The 13406-nt window shown below is 47.8% G+C and overlaps 1 protein-coding gene across 1 annotated transcript in view; it reads left to right on the top strand.

Annotated features, from left to right (window-relative positions):
- Nucleotides 1–4911: 4911 nt before the first annotated feature.
- Nucleotides 4912–13406, top strand: part of luzp1 (leucine zipper protein 1) — a 57344-nt gene continuing 48849 nt past the window's right edge. Inside the window, exon 1 of the mRNA XM_035390645.1 lies at nt 4912–5484. The gene's annotated coding sequence lies outside the window, so the exon portion shown is untranslated. The remainder of the gene's footprint in view (nt 5485–13406) is intronic.

Raw genomic sequence — 13406 nt, 5'->3', positions numbered from 1 at the left:
CGTTGCAAATACCCCTGTGCATGGCGGTTAGATACTGCCCGCTATCAGCAGATAAGGCCAATCAGCCCGGCCCTATCTGAGACTGTTTTAGTCCTACTTTCATTTCGGTTTTTTCTGTTGTTTTTCTTGGTGTGTATCAGGCAGCTGAATCTGATCTCTTGAAAATGGCTGCTTGGCTGGCATTCACTCAAATTCCTCCTAACAACAGAAAAAAATACTCATTCCCTCACACACTCATGCACATGGAGGATATAAAACTGTACATATATATATATATATATATATATATAGTGTATGTAGCACAGAAACTGGGTATATCGGGTACAGCAGTTTCAAAAGTCTTGGGGAAAAAAAAGAAACCACTGGTGCACTCAGAAATAAACAAATGGCGTACAGGTCAGCCAAGGAAGGCAACTGACGACAGACGAATCCTAAGAAAAACCTCGATACAGCGGTCAGTGACATCACCAGCAGTCTCCAGAGTGCAGGAGGTGAAAATATCACAAGCCACCGTGTGCAGGAGTCTTCGAGAGCAGGATTACAGAGGCCAGACTGCAAAGATGTGTAGTTAGTCTCTCATCAGTGGCAAGAATCAAAAGGTCAGTTTAGAATTTGGTAAAAAAAACAAAAAAAAAAAAAAGTTCTGGAAGGAAGTTCTCAAGATGGACGAGACCAAAATAAACCAGAGGAATGGAAAGTGTGCTGAGACAGGAAAGAGCAGCCCTTGATCCAAAGCATACCACCTCATCTATGAAATATTACATTATATTACAGGCATTTAGCAGACGCTGTTATCCAGAGTGCACACAACTTTTTATTTTATTTTTTATACATAGCTTTTACATTGCATCTATTTATACAGCCGGGTATATACTGAGCAATGCAGGTTACCATGCTCAAGGGTACAACGGCAGTATTGAACCTGGGACTCAAACCTGTGTAAGGTTACAAGACCAGCTCTCTACCCATTATACTACACTGCCAGAGGCGGTGGCGTCGTGGCTTGGGCACATGTGACTGTTTGGCAGCAGCAGGATGAATGTTTGTCTGGCTGTGTCCAAAGAAATTCCTCCAGCCTCATCAGCTGGCACTTCATCCTACAGCAACACGATGACCCCCAAACACACCGCCTGTGCAGCCAAAGCATTCACTGGAGGGGGGAAAAAAGTAGAAAGTTTTGTACTGCCTAAGTCAGTCAGCTGATTTAAATCCAATCGAGCATGCATTTCACTTGCTGAAGAGGAGACTGAAAACAGAACCCCCCCACCCCACCCCACCCCACCTCCCCCCCCCCCCCCCCCCCCCCCCCCCCCCCCCCCGCCCCCAAAAAAAAAAAAAAAAAAGATCAACTGAAAGCAGCTGCAGTGAAGGCATTTCCAAAGAACATACCAAACCAGTTTGATGCGTGTAAGGGCAACATAACCAAATGCTTTATTGCTTTGATTTACTTTTAAGTTTACTTTTGTTTGCACAGCTGAAAATGGGGGGGGGGGGGGGGGGGGCTGGGATTCGACACAAAAACAGCTTTTTCTGTAAAAAGGTAAAACGTTTACGCATGCAAATACCAGGAAGTAAAAGTTGATTGTCCGCACATTTGTCTGACATTCATCTTTTGATCTCAAATCCAAATTCCTTAAGTACAAAGCAAGAATGAGCCATTTCACTCTACCGTTAACCTACTTTAGGAGGGCACTGTACATAATCTTAAAAAGTATCTGAATGAGCTGAATTTATTGCCCCAGCAGAGGCACGAGTCTCCCAGTGTGATACAGGAAGTGCCTCCTCCGCCGGTGGAATCTTGCACATTCTCCTCTGCGTTTGGCACACGACAGAAAAACCATAAAATAAATCAAATCTGCGGTGTGCTAAAGCTTGAAAAAACATCTTTAGCGTCTGTCTGTGTGACATTTTAATCCCGACAATTTATCCTTGGGCTCTCCAGGTCATCTCAACGCAGCGCGAACCGAGTTCTCGGTTGACCTTTGACCTTCCCGCTTAAATAAAATCTAGCATCAGGTCTGCAGAGTCACCCTCAGCCTGTGGGTGGGTGCGCTTGAAACCGACAGCCTGTCGTCTAAGGTCATCCTATCCAGCAGGGGGCACTGTAGCATTGGTGCAGTTGCACCTACGAAGGCCCAAACGCTCCAGTCCCCTGACAGCTCTCAGTCAGCTTTGCACACACCGGACAGCAGTGATGGGCAGTGGGTAGGTAACCTAGGCAACCTACCTGAAAGGTGAATATGAGCCTCTCCATGGTAACACTGTCAGTGAGAACCAGAGGGGAGAGGAAGCAACTACACTTGCCCTAAATGCAATCTTAGAACCCTTAAATCCATGAATGGAAAACTACTAAAATTTGCAGCACTGTTTTGTTCACAACTGAAATAATGTAGTTTAAAACAAGTTGTGAAATTCCATGTGAAACAGCTGTCTGTATAACAGTTACACCTTATAAATATATGACATTCTGTGAATCATGTAGCGGCAACCACAAAAAAATAAATGTTTAGTTTTTTTTATTGTTGTTTGTTCTCTAAAAGAACATTGTTTTAAGAATCAATCCCATAATGCTTTGCACCAAAGCCATTTAGTGAACCACCGAAGGCAGTCCCGGGTGTTCCGGCGGGAGGCAGTGAGCAGCGCCCCGTACCGAGAAAACAGAACAGAACCCGAAAAAAAAAACGCGGAGCCTTGCTCTCGATCTTCAGTCCCGCGCGTGACGATGCGTCACAGAAGAAAAAAAAAAACAAAAACATTTCAGCTCTCTCTCTCTCTCCGTCCGGCTTCGACCGGAGCTGCCGTTACGCAACCCCAGCCGCCGCCGCCGCCGCCGCGCGCTCACAATCACAAGCCTGAGACGATAAAAAATATTTTTGAAAATAAAGAGTGGGAAATCTGCTTGCTAAGCAGAGCCAACGGAACGCAGTGTCCCCCCTTCCACTCATACTGCAGTGGCAACATGGATCACTCTCCAAAAAGTTTTTTTTTTTTTTTAACGAAAACCCCCCCCCAACCCCCCCCCCCCCACCCCCCCACCCTCAACAGACACGAGAACCTGCCAGGGTTCAGACAAGCTGCTGCTTGGTGGGAAACCGTCCAGCTGCTCCTCTCTCCTGCCGCTAGCTCTGGCGGCAGGGCGCTACATTTCGTTTCAGGCGCTCAGCGGATTCCGGGACGTCACTCACGATTTTTTTTTTTTTGCGCTCGGACCCGAATTCCCTTCGTGCCTTCGGCGGGTCGGTCGCGAAAAAGTAAATCATCCAAAGAGCGGAGGCCTACCCAGGAACCTCCTGCAGGAGGTCGGTGGCTGAGAAGTGTGATGAATTGGGGAAAAATGGTGCTTGAAACTCGGGGTTTGCCGGTTCACAACCAAAGTGAGGCACAGCAGCTCTGTAGGCCTACCTGTGAGAAATGCACCGTACTTAACCTAAACAATACGGGCAAATGATACCCAGCTGTACACATAAACATGTCAGGAAAACATAAAGCAGTCGGAGGTGTCATTGTCTGGTGATAGATTGGTGGCCTGTCCTGGGTGTATTCCTGCCTCTCTCTCACCCAAGGCATGCTGGGATAGGCTGCAACACCCCCTCGTGACCCTGAACAGGAAGAAGCAGGTATGGACAATGGATGTATGGATGGGTGGAGATGTTATGGACAAGGAGGTCTGCTAAAGAATATTAAATAGAGAATTAAGTAGATAATAATCAATGGTTAGAAGTGTGGGTTTATTCTGAGTGTGTGGGTCTCTAACCCCAGGTAGGCTGCTGCTGTATCCACAAGCAGAGAATGCCAGATTGCTAAAGCATAGTGGGTAAGGTAAGTGTTGCCAGGATTACAAATGTCCTGTGTTTTCTTCAAGCAGTGTCAGACAGGATGCTAAGTGCTGAATACGTTGTGAGAAAAAAAAAAGTGAACGAATGACATTAGAATGTGTTCTTGACGTTTCTGGGTGTGGCACTCTTTTCAATGTATGGAAAAGGATGGGTGTGGCTACAGAGCATGTGGTTTGGGTTCAGATTCCAAAGGAAGTGTTTGTTGCTAGTTTGCTGCTAAGAAGCCCAGATGCAGCGAAGCAAAAAGACAAGCCAGCAGGGCTTGTCCAAGAACTGGAGTTAACCCTGAAATCACTTTTCTTCGGTGGCGTCAGCTGAAGTTCGCCAAGGGGATGGAAAGCGACGAAGATTTAGCCAGTTTTCTGTTGGACCTGTAAGCAACAGTACTTTTATTTAGTTACCTTACGCAGCTAGATGTCCAAGGTTGGGAAGCCTTTGGTAACTGCTGTTACTGTTTATAGTTACAAATTAACTAGCTCGGTAGTTAATCAGGGGAACTGAATTCGACACAGCATGCATGCTATCTAGCTAACTTTACGCGTAGCCAACTTCACTAACAAAGCTGCTAAAAACTTTGAAAAGGATAATTTCATGAAAAAGTCAGTCACTTTACAACTTTAAAAAATTGTGGAGTAGTACTGGGAGGTTGGGGAAACAAGAATACGATTATATCATAACCAGAAAACTGATTATATTTCACAGACTTTCATGCAGGAAGTTACTGGAAAGTGTGAAACGTTTTTACAGTACTGAAGCCGGTGCAGCCTCCTCATACGACAGTACTGAAAACCAAAAACAGCAGCAAATAAAATAAAATAAATTATAATATACACGTAGCCTATAGCGAGTGTGTGCATGAATACCCCCTCCTCCCGCCCATCCCACCACTTTTTTCCCGCAATCAGCAAACTTCAAGCCCCAAGCCCTGCCCGTCTCTTCGCTGACTGCAAGAGCGCCAGACAAAAAGTCTCCCGTTTCGCCCTCGTTTCCTCCGCTCACTTCGCGTTGAACCCCTCGTTAATGAGCCCCCCCCCCCCAAACCTCCTAACACCGTCCTTGTTTGGGCATTGCGGCTGACGCACACGGCCATTAAGACCGAGGACCGCGCGGGTCGCTGCGGCAGGGGCGGGTAGACAATGAGCCGAGACCTGTGAGAGGTGGGGGAGCGTTTAACACGAAACCCTGCCTCTGCCTTTCTTTTTTTTCCTTCTTCTTCTTCTTCTTTCCTCTTCTAGCCCATTCCTTGCCTTTCCCAGACTCGGGAAATGTGTTCGCACTTACTCACCGGTTCCTGTCCGGGGAGGCGGGTTTCCATCGGCGGGGAAGGGCGTTCTTTCTGCGCTCGGAGGCACGGCGTAGTCGCGTAAGGGGGTGGATCCTCCGGAGGAAAGGAAAGCCCACCTTTTTCATTGTTAGGGAGTCGGTGGAATGTGATGGTTTGATCCCGCAGAGCTGGGAGGGGAAAACGGGGCAGAGACGAACGAGAGGGGGGGACGAAAACCTTCTACCACTGAGGACGAATCTCGGATCTGGAAAAACGGGGGTTGTTTTTTCCCCCGGTGAAGCCATCCGCCTCGCTCTCTCTATGTTGATCTAAGGACGGCGACCGAATGCGCTTCGGGGAAATATCGCTTTTCCATATGGCAAGGTAAGGGAACGACGGTTGGTCTCTTTTAGAGGTTAGCTCGTGGCGTGTAACAGCGAAAAAAGAGGGGCTGCCGCAGCGCCCTCCGTTTCACTCCCCACTAAACACGAACAGGGGCTGCAAAACTCCGAACTGCGGCAAGTTTCACCCCCCCTCCCCTTCCCCTGTTCCGCTGTCGCAGCCAAATGAAGCCTCCTTCAAGCGCCCGGACTGCGGCGAAAACCGGTTGCCAGGATTGTAGCGGGTCGATGGGACAGCTGTTTTTTTTAAAAACTGTTGGGGGGCTGCCGTAATGTCTTACAGTCTCTCTTGCCAGGAACAACTGCGTGCTTGGCGCTTTGAAATTATGATTATGAAATCTTGATCTTGGGTGGGATACGAATCCATTCCATGTCCGCACACTGTTAATCTGTAGCAAACGAAGCGCTCGGTGAAATGTTAGCTCGGTAGCACGACCGTCGATGCTGCTGCCGGATCGGCACGTAAAGTTTTGTAACGCGGGATAGAGCCGACCCGTCTTTGTTGCCAAGCAGTAACGACGGCGGCGTCTGCTCAACTTTTCATGTTCCTCAGAGGTTGAGTGTGGAACTTGAACCGTGCGTTCTTGTACTCTCTGGGGCATTTTGGTTTGTGAACAGGAAAAGACGTGTTCTGCCCAAGAACAATGTACTTGCACCGCATGGAATGGTTTTACGAGTAAAAAAGGACGGTTATTCCAAAACAGCACTGAAACATAACGTCCGTTCTAAGTAAAGTTAGTTTTATTACATAATCCAGGTAACAATCAATTTCCCCATCAGCATTGTCGCGAACTGAAGTAGTGCATAACTTTATTTTTTATATATATTTGTTTATGTTTACAAAGCGGGCGATTGAGTTTCGCTTTTGAGTATCTTGACAAAAGTCATAAAACCATAGCCTAGCCTACATTTAATCGTTTTACCACAGTAAACAAGCCAACACTTAATTATGCAAGGTTATGTTAATTCAGTGTCGATGATACTGTTTTTGTGACGACAGACCGAAAGCATCAGTTGGAGGTAAAGTACGTATATTGGATTAGATTGGACCTCAAGCGGATGGTAAATGCGTCATTTCGATTGGAGGTCGCGTTAACGCTACGTTTTACATTTGAGAAGTTTCCTGTCTTCGGGCTAATCCACAGTTCATTGTTGTGGCGTATTGATTGTGTTAAAATATTCATCTTCAGAGTAGTAATATCTAAGCCAGTTTCCCTGGCATTTACAGTCTTTAACATTTTCGCGTTAGCAGATATTTCCCTCTATTGATTAAACATTAATTGCAGCCCTGAAACTTTGCCTCGTATGACACAAACTCCCTGATGGCAGCATATCGAATGTGCATTTCCAACACGTCAGTATGTAGTCGGCTATATTGCGGTTTGCGCGGCTTGCTCAAATAGACGTTCTGGTCTCTTGGACTTGGCCCGGTACTGCACCAAAAAAAAAACAACATTTTGCTGCTAGGGAGGTGCGATCATGCGGCTCCATATGTTGATATTTCAATTAGAGCTGACAAGCAGCGTTTACTCTGTCAACACGTCTGACGTTTGATGAGCGAGTTTGTGTATGTGTCTGTCCGCCAGTCTGCCTGTGTGCGCGCGCGCGGAGTCTAGGCCCTGTCCCCGAGGAATTGGCGGCAGTGGGTTTTTTTGCTTTGCGGCTGGCGGCGTTGGGAACGAGGTGAGTTGCAGGCTAACAGAATAGAACCGTCTCGCAGCTGCGGCAGGGCGGCAGTAAAACGGTAATCGCGCAGGTGGGGCCGGTAAAAAGACGAGAGGACCTGCCTTGACCTGCCTCCCGACATGAAGGCGAACTGCTGATCGCTTTCCAGTAAGTCGCAGCCAGCTGCCGCGTCTGTTCCCCGCTGCCGCTCCCGTTCCGCGCAAGTACGTGCAAGTCGCAGTTCCTGCGAACAGGCTGCTGTCTCTGCGCGTGTACTGCAGCACCCCTGCGTTTGTCCTCTGCTGCGTTTTTCTCTGTCTCACTGGCTATTCTATTCACCTTCACAGGATGCCATTCTAGCTTTGTATGTGTTTGTGTGTGTGTGATAGATAGAGAGGGAGAGAGGTTGTTTGTATGTGTGTAAGTTTTGGTGTGTATGTGAGTGTTGGTTTGTGTGCGTGTGTGTATGTATTTGAGTGTTTTGGCATGCGTGCGTGTGTGTATGTGAGTGTATTGGTTTGTGTGTGAGTGTTTTGGTGTGTGTGTTTATGTGAGTGTTTTGATGTGTGCGTGAGTGTTTTGGTGTGTGTGTGTATGTGAGTGTTTTGGTATGTGTGTATGTGTGATTGTTTTGGTTTGTGTGTGAGTGTTTTGGTGTGTGTGTGTATGTTTGTATGTAAGTGTTTTGGTGTGTGTGTGTGAGAGAGAGTGTTTTGGTGTGTGTGTGAGTGTTTTGGCGTGTGTGTGTTTGTGAGTGTTTTGGTGTGTGTGTGTGAGTGTTTTGGTGTGTGTGTATGTGTGTGATTGTTTTGGTTTGTGTGAGTGTTCTGGTGTGTGTGTGTGAGTGTTTTGGTGTGTGTGTATGTGTGTGATTGTTTTGGTTTGTGTGTGAGTGTTCTGGTGTGTGTGTGTGAGTGTTTTGGTGTGTGTGTGAGTGTTTTGATGTGTGTGTGTGTGAGAGAGAGTGAGTGTTCTGGTGTGTGTGTGTGTTTTGGTGTGTGTGTATGTGTGATTGTTTTGGTTTGTGTGTGAGTGTTTTGATGTGTGTGTGTGTCAGTTGTTCACTGTTGTTCGTGCATTTTCTCTGATGTTGAGTGATGAGGGTGGCAGGTCTGGTTTCGTTCATGAATTCTGTTACCCACAATCCCATCTGGAGGATTCCTGGAGGAGCAAAAGGCTGGGGTCAGAGGTCACTCGGGTGTCCTCCTTATCGCGGTTGGCAAACGGCAGCGCCGGTGCCGCTCGGAGGCCCTGTGATTCAGAGAAAGGAATCTGCAGCCAGCGCGCCGTACGAGCCGAATCTCAGAGTCACCCGTCCTCCGCCGCTGTCACACACTCCCTCCCTCTCTCTCACACTCTCTCTCTCTGTAGCTATCCCTCTCTCTCTCTCACACTCTCTCTGCCTCTCCCTCGCCCTCTCTGTCTGTCTCTCTCTCTCTCTCTCTAGCTCTCTCTCTCTGTAGCTTTCTCTCTCTCACGCTCACACTCTCTCTCTAGCTCTCTCTCTCACTCTCTCTCTCTTGCTCGCTATCTCTCTCTAGCTCTCTGTCTCTATCTCTCTCAATTCAATTCAATTCAATAAGCTTTATTGGCATGGTAAGAACCTCTGTCTGTCTATCTCTCTCTCTCTCTCTCTCTGTAGCTATCCCTCTCTCTCTCTCACACTCTCCCTCTGTAGCTTTCTCTCTCTCACACTCACACTCTCTCTCTCTCTAGCTCTCTCTCTTGTTCGCTATCTCTCTCTAGCTCTCTGTCTCTATCTCTCTCTCTCTGTAGCTATCCCTCTCTCTCTCACACACTCTCTCTCTCTGTAGCTTTCTCTCTCACACTCTCTTTCTCACACTCTCTCTCTCTCTCTCCATCTCCGACCTTCTCGAATGAGGGTGCGAACGCATCGCCCCCCCGGAGCGATCATCTACTGCCCCCCCCCACCCCCCCCGCCCCCGCTCGCTGTGTGATAGCTTTTCCACGCCGCGGAAGCTCGCCGAACCGCCAAACCGAATTTGCCGCCGTTCCTGCTTATTACGGCGGAGTCCTCCGAGCGTAGCCGGCAGCCTTCCCACAACTCCCGCTGGTCACGAAGTCGCTAAATGAGAAGTTTGCGGATTAAAAAATGAAAACCGCGGTCTGGAGCTTCGGCGTTCTGGTGCGGTTGCTCGGAAACATTTATTGGGATGTGTTCTGTGTATCGCCCCCCCCCCCCACTTTCTTGTATGTAGAGGTGAGGTGAATTTTTTTTGTGTGTGTGTGTGTGTTGGTTTTGCACCTGTAGTTTCAGGTGCTTGGAGTCATGGGCTGTGACTGCTCTTCCCCTTGCCGTAAATGTGTGTGGATTTTGGCCTTTCCGAAACGTAACTACGGTGTGAGATTGTTCAGAGGTCTGGACTGTTCAAAACGGATCGTTTTCTCAGCGTGGAATGGTTTATCTGAGGATTAGAATCTTTTAATAAATGCCGGTTTTTGTGTCGTTTTCCAATGAGGCTTTCATCATGAGACATAAGACATGCTCACTAATTAATTCTGATTTTCAGAGCTGTGTGTGTGTGTGTGTCTGCGTGAGTATATGAGTGAGTGTGTGTATGTGTTTGTATGACGGGTGTGTGTGAGAGAGAGAGAGAGACTGTGTGTGAGACAGTGTGTGTGTGTGTGTGTGTCTGCGTGAGTATATGAGCGAGTGTGTGTATGTGTTTGTATGACGGGTGTGTGTGTGTGTGAGAAAGAGAGAGAGAGACTGTGTGTGAGACAGTGTGTGTGTGAATGTGTGTGTTTGTGTACATGTGTGGGAGGCTGTGAGTGTTTGCGTGTGTGTGTGTGTGTGTGTGTTTGTGTGTGTGTGTGAGAGAGACAGTGTGTGTGTTTTTGTGTGTGAGACTGTGTGTGTGAAGGCGCGCGTGTGTGAGTGCGTGCAGCTTTGAAAAGATATGATGAATAGTATTAGGTCAGTCATAGCAGCATCACCCACAGCAGGCTCTGTTTATGAAGCCTTATGTTTGTGGAATCGAAGAGGTGGGGTGAGGACAGATGTATTGTCCACCGTAAGCTCCATCAAAGAGAGGACAGGGCCAAAGCAAGGCCTGTCTGTCTGTCTGTCTGTCTGTCTGTCTGCCTGCCTGTCTGTCTGTCTGCTGGCCTGTCTGTCTGTCTGCCGGCCTGTCTGTCTGTCTGTCTGCTGGCCTGTCTGTCTGTCAGTCTGTCTGTCTGTCTGGCTTCCTGTCTGTCTGCCTGCCTATCTGGCTTCCTGCCTGTCTGTCTGTCTGCTTGTCAGTCTGTCCCTCTGAACACTTCATTCTTCCCATGGAGCTCCAGCTCCAGCAGATTCCACTCAGGGAATTCCACATGGATAGTGGTTTGGACTGCTTGGAAACTGGAAATCTGGAGCAAGAGAGTTATAGTGGACCTCTGAAGTGAGAGAGTTCTGGTGGGGGAACTCCACAATGAGAGGGTTCCGCAGGTGGAACTCTACAGTGAGAGGGTTCCGTGGGTGGAACTCCACAGTGAGAGGGTTCCGCAGGTGGAACTCTACAGTGAGAGGGTTCCGCTGGTGGAACTCCACAGTGAGAGGGTTCCGCGGGTGGAACTCCACAGTGAGAGGGTTCCGCAGGTGGAATTCTCAACACTGCCAGGTGTGTTGATTGCTGGCGCACTGCAGTTGGTGGTGGAGGTGTGAGGGTATGTTAGCATCTCCGGAGGTGAAGGGTCATGGGGATGCATGGAGGCTCGTCTCTCAGCTGTCCAGTGGCTCCTTGTAGTACAGAGTCCTAGGGCAGGTGCCTGCCTGTGGGACAGCCCGATTTGAGCAGGGGAGCGGCAGTTCCCCATTATTTCTGATGCTGAGTTTACAGAGAATGGGTACCATTTGTTTAGCCCCCCCCCCCTACCCCACATTAAATTTCAGCACCCCCACTGTGTTTATAATGAGCTTGACTGTGCACCTGCCAGCCCAGAATTATTTTAATGGGTGTAATTATTTGACATACTTTAACCCTTTAAACACCAATGAAATTCCTGTGGGTTACACAGTGTTTCGCTGATAGTTCTCAAGGGATCTGCAGGTGTTCTCGCATTTTTACTGACGTCTAAAGAGTTAAAGTATTTCAGATGAGTGTGTGACCCATGTTAGGAGCCCGCCAATCACACACCAGCCGATGTGTCAGTCAGTCTGTCTGTCTGTACGCATGTGTGTATGTGTAGGAGTGAATAAATGCTTGTGAGTGTGTGTGTGGGTGGGTGGGTGTGTGTCAGCCTGTCTGTGTGTATGCATGTGTGTACGTGTAAGAGTTCAGAGCTTGAATGGAGAAGGTTCCACTTTAGAAAACTGAATATAATGCAATATATTGTGAATATATGGACTGTTTTTTGAAAAGTGATTTATATATTATCATTAATCATTAACCATATTTCACAGCAGTAAATATATACATATATATGTATATATTGCAGTATCTAAATGCAGTCGTAATTTGTGTATTTGCCCACATATATTGTGAAGTGTTGCAATATATTGGTTTAAATATATTTTCGGTATATTTGATTTCTATAGGCTGTACTTTTTGTTTCTCCAAGAACTTCAGTGTGCTTCTCTGGTGTCTGTTATGGTGTAGTGCTTAGGGTATGGGACGTCCAACAGTGGTTGCAGGTTTGAATCTCAGGTTGAGGCACTGTTGTTGCTTGTACCCCTTGAGTAAGGTGCTTAATTTTAATTGCTTCAGTGCGTATCCCGCTGTATAAATGGATGGTATGTATGAGTCACCGTGGATGAGAAAGTGCTGAACTCCCGAGCGTGTTTGTGTGGTGCGTAAATGCGGGGCCAGGACTGTGTGCAGTCAGGTAGGTGATCCAGCGCAGGTACAAAGGCTAGGCGTGCGTGCTAATCCTCCATTGTTACTCTGTGCCGTAGTGTGATAATGGGTCGGGGAGTGGACCGCGTCGGCACATTTCCCATCACCATCAATCTTGCCGCAATTATAGCGTTAGTAACGCCCCGCCTCCCGTCTCCGTGGAAACAGCGATGCCGTCAGTCGTGCTGGAAAAAGGACGGCGGCGTCGCAGGAATGCGGAGCGAAGCGTGCTGACACGTCACACACACATCCACTCACACACACACACACGCACATGCACACACGCACACACGCGCGGTGTGGGGACGCGAGGAGCGGTCTGAACAGGGTAGGGGGGGGGCGGGATTCACTGCCCAACTGTCAGCACCAGGAATGGGTTTATACTGTGTGTGTGGGTGAGTGAGTGTGTGGGTGTGTGTGAGTGTGTGTGTGTGTGTGTGAGTGTGTGTGTGTGTGTGTGAGTGTGTGTGTGTGTGTGTGGGTGTGTGTGTGTGTGTGTGTGTGTGTGTGTGTGTGTGTGTGTGTGAGGCTGAGGGTTAATTGATCTTTACTTTCATTACTGTTATGCACAGGTCCAAGTCAGATGTTTGTTATGTTATTCTGAAACGCACTGTAGGGGGGGTTCTCAAACTATCTCTTCCCAAGAACCCTCAAAAGCACCGCTGCAGCTGAGGACACCATCATCCAACACCCATTCCAGCGCACGCTACAACACGGTGGCTATAATACACTTATGCAGTAGTGTGTTCATTATGATGTCACAGTTAACACTAGTATGTCTTCATTATCATGTCAGAGAAACACGCCAGAGTGTCTTTATTATGATGTCACAGAAACGCACCAGTGGGTCTTGATTATGATGTCACAGTAACGCATCAGCGGGTCTTGATTATGATGTCACAGTCACGCACCAGTGCAATGGAAAGCCTGTCTCTCCCCGCTTTAAAAAGCCAATATAACCTCATTATAAGGCAAGACCTGCCCACCGGTGGCTATTTTTACCCGGAGCGCAGAGAAGACCACTCTATTAAACTGATTTACGTTCGCCCTCATTGACCCCGACGGTGGCACAGAAACGGGTCTGCTCCGGCGAAGTCGAGCGTGTGCAGAGTTTGATTAATTACATTTTCATCTCTGTTCGGCCTTTATTTAAACGGGTGATGCGCGGGGAGAGCAGAAATCTCTTTAGCACGGGAGACTTGGCCTGTAGGCGCATTACAAACATTTCCAAAAACAACTTCCAAAAGTCCCGCAAGTCTGGGCATGTAAAACAACTGAATGTATAATTTAATGTGCTTTATGAATTAACAAGGCGTATTGCATATGAAGGGACACACGAGTGTACATGAGTCTGGTAGGTTTAAAAAAAAATCTTGTAATTCAAATTTTTTATTATTTTCAA

Source organism: Anguilla anguilla, chromosome 1 (genome assembly GCF_013347855.1).
Source record: "Anguilla anguilla isolate fAngAng1 chromosome 1, fAngAng1.pri, whole genome shotgun sequence".
Classification (NCBI taxonomy): domain Eukaryota; kingdom Metazoa; phylum Chordata; class Actinopteri; order Anguilliformes; family Anguillidae; genus Anguilla; species Anguilla anguilla.
The sequence above is the reverse complement of the archived record's forward strand: the minus strand, read 5'-3'. Positions and strand labels throughout refer to the sequence as shown.